Raw genomic sequence first — 9,840 nt, forward strand, 5'->3', positions numbered from 1 at the left:
TCACCAGAGAGGTGCGTAAAGGGTCATCTGTTTCCTCCAAACTTCTTTTTTAAAAAAAAATAAAGGGCAATTTCCAGACTTTTTTTTTTTTTTTTTTTTTTTTTTTTTTTTACCATCTGACTAACAGAACAAAACCAGGCAGAGAAATCCCCTTGGAAATGATAGTCATGCTTCATTGCTGTTTGGCTTTTAGTTCTTCATTCCTAAGGACTTCTTGTATTTCCTTTTATAAACACTTTAGACATTTGTTTTGATAACAAATGCAATCCAAGTGAGAATAAACAAATTTATTATCTTTTAAGACCTCCCCCTAGGCATGCATGCTAAGTCACTTCAGTCTTGTCTGACTCTGTGTGACCCTATGGTCTGTAGCCCGCCAGGCTCCTCTGTCCATGGGAATCTCCAAGCAAGAACACTGGAGTGGGTTGCCATTCCTTTCTCCAGGGTATCTTCCCAACCCAGGGCCTGAACCCATGTCTCTTATGTCTCCTGCATTGGCAGGCAGGTTCTTTACCGCTAGCGCCACCTGGGAAGTACCCATGTTCCTTTAAATAGAAAAAGGTGCTAAATGTCTTCTGGGAAAGAAGTCCTGTTGGAACTGCTGATAGTCTCCAAAAGATGAGGATGGTACCTGGGCTGAAGGCAACTGGGAGGGATCTTCAGCAAGCAGAGGACTGTTGAGACACTGTGCTGAAGCAAATCTTGTCAACAAGATACCAGCCGATTCAGTTAGAGCTAGGAGAATGCCCCCCATCAACACGGACCCAACCATAGTTACTGGTCTGTTTCCTGCTGCCAGAACGGCTCCTTTAAGGCCGTGTGATGGAGTTCCAGGGACCATCTTTCCCTCTGACTTGAACCATACTGCAGTCAGTCACAGAAAACAGACCTCCCCAACCTGCAAAGCTAGCTCCCAATGGAGGAGCTCTGGTTTTAAGAGCTGTCAAACATCCTCATAGTCTATGTTTAACTCCCGCCAGAGAACTGTGAAAAGCTTTGAATGCTTGAAAGGTTACCACCACCCATGGTGCCTACTGCAAAGGCCCCCCACAGTCATCCTCAAAGTGCCAGGGGCAGGGCTCATGCCCATGCTCTTCCATCTTGACTCTGAGATGCCAGGCCCAAGCCTCTTCTTCATTGATGGGAAGACTGAGGTCCAGGGAGGCCAGGGAACCTGTCCAAGGATAGTCACAGAGCTGATCAGCGGAGGACAAGTCTAGTCTCCAGACCTAACACAAAATGCAACGTCTGTGCACATATATTAACATAACTGCACGAATACGTCCAGTTCCTCTAGCAAAAACTAGGGATTCAAAGAATGGAATGGATTATACTGAAAACAGTTCTATGACATTTGTTTGTTTACTATGACTTTATCTTTATTCTGCTCATCTACTGCCTGGACATAAACACACACAGTCTCACTTTTCCTTAACTTGTCAGGATCTTCGATTCTTTCTCTTTTTTTCACTAATAATTATCAAAGATTATAATTGTACAATACTGAGAGATATAGAACAAAATACAATTATTGGAGGACAATTGCTCTACAATATTGCTCTGGCCTCTGCCACAATATTTTTCTTAATGGCAAAGTAATACACATCTATTAAAATTGGGCAAAGAAGACAAAAATCAACTGTAATTATACCGAAAGTGCCATTAACATTTCAGTGCTGCATGTATGTGTAAATATGTGTGTATAGAGAGTGCTTATATAGAATAGTATGTGTTTTGCTGTGCTGTGCTGAGTCACTCAGTCATGTCTGACTCTTTGCAACCCCATGGACTGTAGCCCGCCAGGCTCCTCTGTCCATGGGGTTCTCCAGGCAAGAATACTGGAGTGGGTTGTCATGCCCTCCTCCAGGGGATCTTCCTGACCCAGGGATCAAACCCAGGTCTCCCGCATTGCAGGTGGATTCTTTACTGTCTGAGCCACCAGGAAAGCCCACAGAAGAGTATACACACATGTAAAGAGAAAGAACATACATATGGAATTTATATTGTATAATACATAGAATTTATATCTTGGCTTTTTTTTTTAACTTAACATTTCGTTAGTGAACAAAAGCACATTTTAGGGATTGATTTGTATTTCATCAGAACCCATTTAAATTTTCTTACTTTTTTACATTTAAGTTGTTTCCAGGGTTCTGCCCTTGTAAATAGGGAGGAGGATAATATGAAGTTTCAATAAAATGCAGGAAAGCAGAACTGTGTAAGCAGGTCAACATGGAGTGCCAAAGAAGGACTCTTGGCAGCTAGAGACCTGAAACACTGGACCCCTATCGAGAAACCAAGATGGGGAGGAGGAATATTCTTGGGGATATGGAAACCTCTAAGGAAAACTGACCACTCACAAGTGTTCCTGGGCATAGCCCTGCATACAGATGTGGCAATTCTGGAAAGAATACATAGGCTCATCCAAGACCAACGCGTCTACTCACCTCCTTGTGTTGCACAACTCATAGAGACAAACTGCTCTTCCAGAAGACTTCAGTCAAGAACTCATTTATTTGGAAAGGGCAATCAACAATCAATTCAATTAAGACAAATCTTCAGAGAATTCTTGAAAGATAATATACCTTTTTTCCTTTTACGATACTGTTTTAGTTTCAGGTATACAGCAAAATGATTTGTTTTTTTTTTTTTTTCAGACTATTTTCCATTGTAGGTTGTTATAAGAAACTGCATATAGTTCCCTGTGCTGTACAGAAAATCCTTGCTGCTTGTCTATTTTATATATAATGGTGTGTATCTGTTAATCCCATACTCCTAATTTATCCCTCTCCCCATACACCTTTTTTCTAAATATTCCTAATGAACGCCTATTGTTTCCTCTTATCTGAATAAAGCCCCCTCTTTTTTTTTGACTCAGTGCAAAAACTTGGTCTCAGATAGTGATGGATGACCTATTTATACCATATAAAACGAAAGTATATTGCTTCTAGCCTAAAAGGCTATGTTTAGACTGCTCAGCTGAAACGTCTTCTAGTTATAAAATATTTATAAAGTAATTTTCTCATGTTTTGCCCTTTCAACAAGTTTGCCATCATAAGGATAGTGTTTGGGTAGGAACTACTTCTGTATTTTACTAGTTCAACCATTTTCTCAAATAAATAGTAATCTTTTCTTAATGGGCCCTTACTCAACCTGATAATAATTTCATCCAAATTTTAGCAAATCTTTCAACACTTCTGTTTCAAGTGATTTTTTTTAAATTCAAATATCATTCTGATCTTCAAAGGACTACTTTAATTTTCATATTTCTCTTTTTAACTCTTTTCTTGTTTATAGCATTTCCAAGACTGGTCTCATTTTAGACTTTGGATTTTAAAGTGAAGTAAAAGTGTTAGTTGCTCAGTCGTGTCTGACTCTTTGTGACCCCATGGACTGTAGCCCACCAGGCTCCTCTGTCCATGGGATTCTCCAGACAAGATTACTAGAGTGGGTTGCCATTCCCTTCCCCAAGGGATCTTCCCAACCCAGGGATCAAACTCCAGTCTCCTGCATGGCAGGGAGATTCTTTACCATCTGAGCCACCAGGGATTGTAAATGGTTTTTTTTTTTTTTTTTTGATTAATTTTTTTTTAAATAAATTTATTTATTTTAGTTGGGGGCTAATTATTTTACAATATTGTAGTAGTTTTTGCCATACATTGACATGTATCAGCCATGGGTTTTCATGCGTTTCAAAGAGAAGATTCACAAAGATGTGACCTTGCAGAGCTCCAATGAATTGAGACAATGGTTCTTTTCTGAAAGGCCACATATTCCAACCATAGAAGCCACTGACCGCTAAAAGAATGTCAGGGAAAGTCCTTTCTGAGCTTTTCACTGGGATTTTTCTCAGAAACAAATTTTCTGAAGCAGTATTTCTGAAAGTATGTTCTCTAATTTCCCTAGGATGATACGAACCGCTTCTTAATTGAAAACAAAATGAGATTACCTGGTTACATGACTTTTGGAAATGAAGTTAAACAAAGTTAAGCAGTTCCAGCTGCTAAGGTACATGCTGAAGAAGGAACAAAGGGAAACTGTTTTAAACTTACTTGACCATGAACTCTCTTCTCAAGGAAAAATGATTAAATGCCTCAGTGAAGAATTTGAAGACACCAATGCTTCAAAAGTAAATTGTCTCTGTCTCCATGTCCTGCCCCAGTTACCTACACAGTCTCTGTCTCCATGTCCTGCCCCAGTTACCTACACAGCTTCTTACTGACTGTTGTCCAGATTCTGCTACCTCTTCAGCTCTGTATCCTCCATGGATTTCCATCAACAGGTACCCACCCTATGTGTTGGAAAGCCTTTTCTATAGTGAAAGAAGGTAACTGTTTTATTTTCTAATTCCTGAAAAAGGACAGGTAGCTGCCCCTAGCATGTTCCACGACACTATCTCCTCATACATTTCCTCCAGATGTCTTTCCCACATGTACAGAAGATCCAACCAGTCCATCCTAAAGGAGATCAATCCTGAGTGTTCATTGGAAGGACTGATGTTGAAGCTGAAACTCCAGTACTTTGGCCACCTGATGCGAAGAGCTGACTCATTTGAAAACACTCTGATGCTGGGAAAGATTGAGGGCAGGCGGAGAAGGCGTTCCATGACTGAGCGACTGAACTGACACTTAATTTTGAGTTAACATCAGTGGAGTTTTTTCCTACAGAATTTAATTGCCTCGCCCACCATTATTTTCAAATAGTGATGACTTCTTCCAATAGGAACTATGGACAAGTTACATGAACAGCCAGGGCCCTCCCATGGCAGAAGAGAAATCTACTCCACAGCAAGGTCTCTACTACCTCATATTTCTAATCCCTTTATCTCTGTCTCCTGAACCAGAATGCAGGTTTGTTGGCTTCCTGATAATTGTGATCTAGAACCTCAACAGTAACAGTTTTGTCCTTTCTCTGAATCAAGGGATCCTGGAATCTAAAATGAGAGAAAAGTACATCTCCTACGTAAACCATGCTTTTCTGATTTGCTTCCGTTGTTCCTCCCTTGCCCTGCCCTGGATAGTAATACTGTGTCCAAGACAGCATCACTTCCTGCAAGGTCCTAACCACCAGCCAGCATCAGATTCCATAGGACTCCAGGGTGACACAGATTTCCCAAGACTAGAGACCTTCCTTGCAAAAGTCAGGAAAATCCTGGACAAACTGAGGTTGGTCACTCTGTTCTCAAATTAACCACCTCGACAGCAGTCTTTCCTGGTAAGGGCACGGAGTCAGGGTAGCAGAACCTCCTTTCATGAGATTCTCATTTCAAAGCTCTTGCCTCTAGGGAACTGGTAACCAGCTGGAGCCAGGCCAAGATAATGACCCATGGGGAGTCTGGCTCCTCACTCCCTCTCTCCTCCCCTTCAGCATCCCCAACTTCCCATTGAAGCCTCCTCTTACCATCACTGTGTCCTTCAAGCCTTGATCACAGAACACCCCATCTTCATTTTTTATTTCCTGTATCATGCCTTACTGACATTTCATCCTAGTTAGGAGAGTCACCTAGAGACTTTATCCCCCTTGAGTCTGAACAGAACCGGGAGAATCAGATGCCCCCTGAGGACAACTGGCACATCCATCTCCTTGCAGGAATGCCAATGCTCTTTCTACCTGGTTGATATCCCAGACCAGTTGGGTTCATAAACCTTCCTGGTCTGGTGCAGTCCTTCCAGAATTATCTGGTTGACTCAGAGCTTCCTGAATCCACCTTTCCCCATTTACACAGAGAGATACCTAGCCGTGTTCTTTCTAAGACTGCATACAGAATAGAGAAAACTGAAGGCACACCTCTCTCTTCATTTCTTTCTCCCTTACAACAGGTCTCTCAGACTACAAGCAGTAACAGGTTCACACTGCAAGAACATGATTCCAAGAGGACAAGTCACGGTTCTTCCGTCAATGAGTCTTAAAGGTTAAATGAAAGTTGCTACATGGAAAATGGATCTGGGTTCACGTTCCAAGTGCTGCTTCTCCTGTTCCCCATGGCATGTGGGATCTTAGTTCCCTGACTGGAGATCAAATCTGCATTGGAAGGCGGATTCTTAGCCACTGGACCACCAGGGAAGTCCTGAGGCAAGAAAGATGGGTTTATATGAAAAGAAGTGATATGCTGAAACTCTTTCATGAAGACTTGAATCTACATTTTCACTCATTTATATTAACATTTCAAGCCGTGTTCAAATGGTCTGTAATTAAATTGCTATATGTGCTCACTTTAAGAACTTTTTGGTTACTTGGAACACTTCCATTCCATAAAACTTGAAAGTCTAAAGTAGGAAATTTTTCCAAAGAGGTTTGACTTAGCATTCTAAGGAGTCACCCAGCATCTCACTGTTTTTGTTGTCTGCTTTGCCTTTCATGGTTTTGCTTCATCATAACATTACCCCTGACAAAATTTGGTGTTTGTCCCAAACTAAACTGTGTGAAATCCTCAGGGCTTACTTCTTGATCCTCCCTTGTGTCCGGCTCCTACATCTGTGCTCGGATCTCTGTCTCACAAGTATAGCTCAGTCACAAAACCCTGGCTGGTCACTGGTTTCCAAACACAAACAAACAAAAATACTATTTTTCCCAAGCATTTAGTGAATCTAGCATCAGTTAAAGATTTGCAGTCAAAGGAGGGGTAGCCTAAAGCCCTAACTGGTTCACTCCCTTTAAGCAATGCTGTCTCCTGCCTCTTCCACACACATCTCACAATTCTCTTCCCTCCAGGAGTAAACATCCTCACTGGCTTCCTTCAGAGTGGCTCTTCCCTGCCTCTCTGAAGCCAGGGCACTAGTGGACAGGCCCCCCAGTGGAGAATGGAGGCATTTTTCTTTAATAAGTGCTTGGCTCTATCTTAAGACATACTCACCACACCCAGTCTGGGAGGGGAGGGACCTCTGCAGGGACTGAGGCCTGGGGAGAGGCAACGCCATCCCCAGCCCTCCCACCAGCTGTGGAGGCACTCCTGGCCCTTCCACTGTGGTGGTGTCCTGCCCGGGGAGATGGTAAAGAGTACTTTGCTGACAAAGGTCTGTCTAGTCAAAGCTATGGTTTTTCCAGTAGTCACGTATGGATGTGAGAGTTGGACCATAATGAAAGCTGATCAATTCCAAAGAATTGATGCTTTCATACTGTGGTGCTGGAGAAGATTCTTGAGAGTCCCTTGAATAGCAAGGAGATCCAACCAGTCAATCCTAAAGGAAATCAGTCCTGAATATTCATTGGAAGGACTGATGCTTAAGCTGAAGCTGAAGCTCCAGTACTTTGGCCACCCGATGTGAAGAGCTGACTCACTGGAAAAGACCCTGATCCTGAAAAAGGTTGAAGTCAGGAAGAGAAGGGGGCGACAGAGGATGAGATGGTTGGATGGCATCACTGACTCAATGGACATGAGTCTGAGCAAACTCTGGGAGATGGTGAAGGACCAGGAAGCCTGGCGTGCTGAAGTCCATGGGGTCGCAGAGTCAGACACAACTTAGTGACTGAACAACAACAACAACAACAAACTTCCTAGTGACTACTTGGATGACTTTCTACAGTCTCCATCACTTGGTCAGTGCCATGGTTATACCTTTTCAGTGCTATCAGGTAAATATCTTGTTCTCTTTCAATTTGCATACATTGAGAACTTGCATTATTAAACAGTTTTATTACTTAAATGTACAGTTTTATTTATTTCTAGAACACAGTAGGCAAGGAATTACCCACTGAAATTCGCAAAGATTTTGTTGAAGAAAATGTAAGATAAATAAGTAAATACATATTGTGTGTGTGTATGTGTGTGTGTGTGTTCAGTTGCTAAGTCCTGTCCAACTCTTCACAACCCCATGGACTGTAACCTGCCAGGCTCCTCTGTCCATGGGATTGCCCAGGCAAGAATACTGGAGTGGGTTGCCATTTCCTTTCTCCAGAGGCTATTCCAGACCCAGGGATTGAAACAAATACATACTAGACCTTCATAAATAAATCCATTCGTCCAACTTTCTTCAAAGTAGTTGAAGACTTTCCTCATAACTATCTTCAATATCCTTCTTCAATTTTATTTACACCATAAATATTAGTATTGAGACTTGAGGTTTTTAAAGAGAATTTACAGGGACTTCCCTGGTGGTTCAGTGGTTAAGACTTGGGTGCTCCCAATGCAGGGGCACAGGTTCAATCCCTGGTCAGGGAACTAAGATCCCCATGAGCCACAGCACAACCAAAAACAAACAAACAAACAAAAAAGGAACATACCAAAAAAAAGTTACCAAAAACTTCAATCCCTTCCACCCCCCATAAGAGAGTCCATGCGACAAATTTGAATTGCACTTCCAAGTCCACGCAATTGGCCCACTGCAGTGAACACTACTCTGCTCCTCAGCTTTGGCTGAAGCCAGAGTGACTGGACCCTCTAAGGGACTTAGTGACAGCGAATGAAGAGTTACACGTGAACACCAGCTCTGGGGCTTTCAGCATGAACCAAGATGGAAAGAAGGTCTCCCTGACAACACAAAGCTGTCCGAATGTTGGGGAATGAGGATAAGAAATTACCCACTTGGGCCGGTTCATAGTCTAAATTTCACTGTTTCTAACCAAGAGCAATTTAGAGTTAGATGCATGATGAAGCCACTTCTTTAAAAAATAATTTAGTCACCAGCATAATTACAATAAATAACAGACTAAAGCCATAATGAAATTTAGCCCAAAATTGCCTTTAGAGAGACTATAACAAGCAACTGGAGAGTCGCCTGGTTCAGAAATAATGATGTTTGTTTTATTAACTGGTACGTATTGTTCTGCCTGACCTATGTTTGATACAGTAATGAGAAAGGGAGACGAGAGACATAAATATGGACAGAGCACGGAACTCTGTCTCCATGACATCAAGTCAAGAACTGCCTCCTTCTCCTCTGTCTTTCACCACCATCTGGAAGAGGCTTGTGGAAGAGCTAAGCCAATCTCAGCTTCTGTACACAGCTCTGATGCCTCTGATGACATTTCCTTGAGTGACATCTTGTCCCCTGCAGAGACACTTCTGCCTCTCCATTACTTCCCAGTCCATAAGTGACCCCATAGAATAAATCATCTGTAATCCACATGTCATCACAGATGAGAGAGAGGTGAAGTCTATAGTGATAAGCACCAATGTCTTCGTGGAAAATTTTTAAAACTCACTGAAATAAACAAAACTGCTTTTGTCTTACAAATATTATTTGTATGTAGTTTACCACCATAAAGTGCATCCATTTTAGTATATAGTCAATAATATTGTGACAACTTGGTATGGTGGCAGATGGTAACTGGACTTACTGTGGTGATTATCTCATAATGCATAAAAATATTAAATCAATATATTATATACCTAAAACTAATATAACAATGGGATGACCCAGAGGGATGGGATGGGGAGGGAGGTGGGTGGGGGGTCCAGGAAGGGGAACACATGTAAACCCATGGCTGATTCATGTCAATGTATGGCAAAAACTATTACAATATTGTAAAGTAATTAGCCCCCAACTAAAATAAATAAATTTATAAAAAACAAAACAAAACAATGTCTGTCAAGTATAACTTGAAAAAAAAAAAAAAGGATCCATTTTAAGCATATAGTTCATTATAGTTTGATGGATGCTACACACCAAGGAAATCAGCACAATCAAGACAGAAAATTTGTACCATTCCAGAAAGCTCCCTTGTGTCCTTCCCTATAAATGCCCACTGGAAGTATTTTTTATTTTTTAAGTCATAGAACATCTATTTGAACATTTTAAAGTTGAGGTAGTGTAAAAGAGAATCTGTTCACTTGCCAGAAACAACATTCAGATCTTCAATTCTTAACATAAAATCAGATAACACTTCTCTAAGTATAGTGGG

The 9,840-nt window shown here is 41.5% G+C and overlaps 1 pseudogene; it reads right to left on the minus strand.

The window, feature by feature from the left end:
- Positions 1–547: 547 nt before the first annotated feature.
- LOC145509412 (mitochondrial import inner membrane translocase subunit Tim17-A pseudogene) lies at positions 548–1,100 on the minus strand (annotated as a pseudogene).
- Positions 1,101–9,840: the final 8,740 nt, after the last annotated feature.

The sequence above is a fragment of the Giraffa tippelskirchi genome, chromosome 6, assembly GCF_054371585.1.
Source record: "Giraffa tippelskirchi isolate mGirTip1 chromosome 6, T2T-mGirTip1v1.2.pri, whole genome shotgun sequence".
Lineage (NCBI taxonomy): Eukaryota > Metazoa > Chordata > Mammalia > Artiodactyla > Giraffidae > Giraffa > Giraffa tippelskirchi.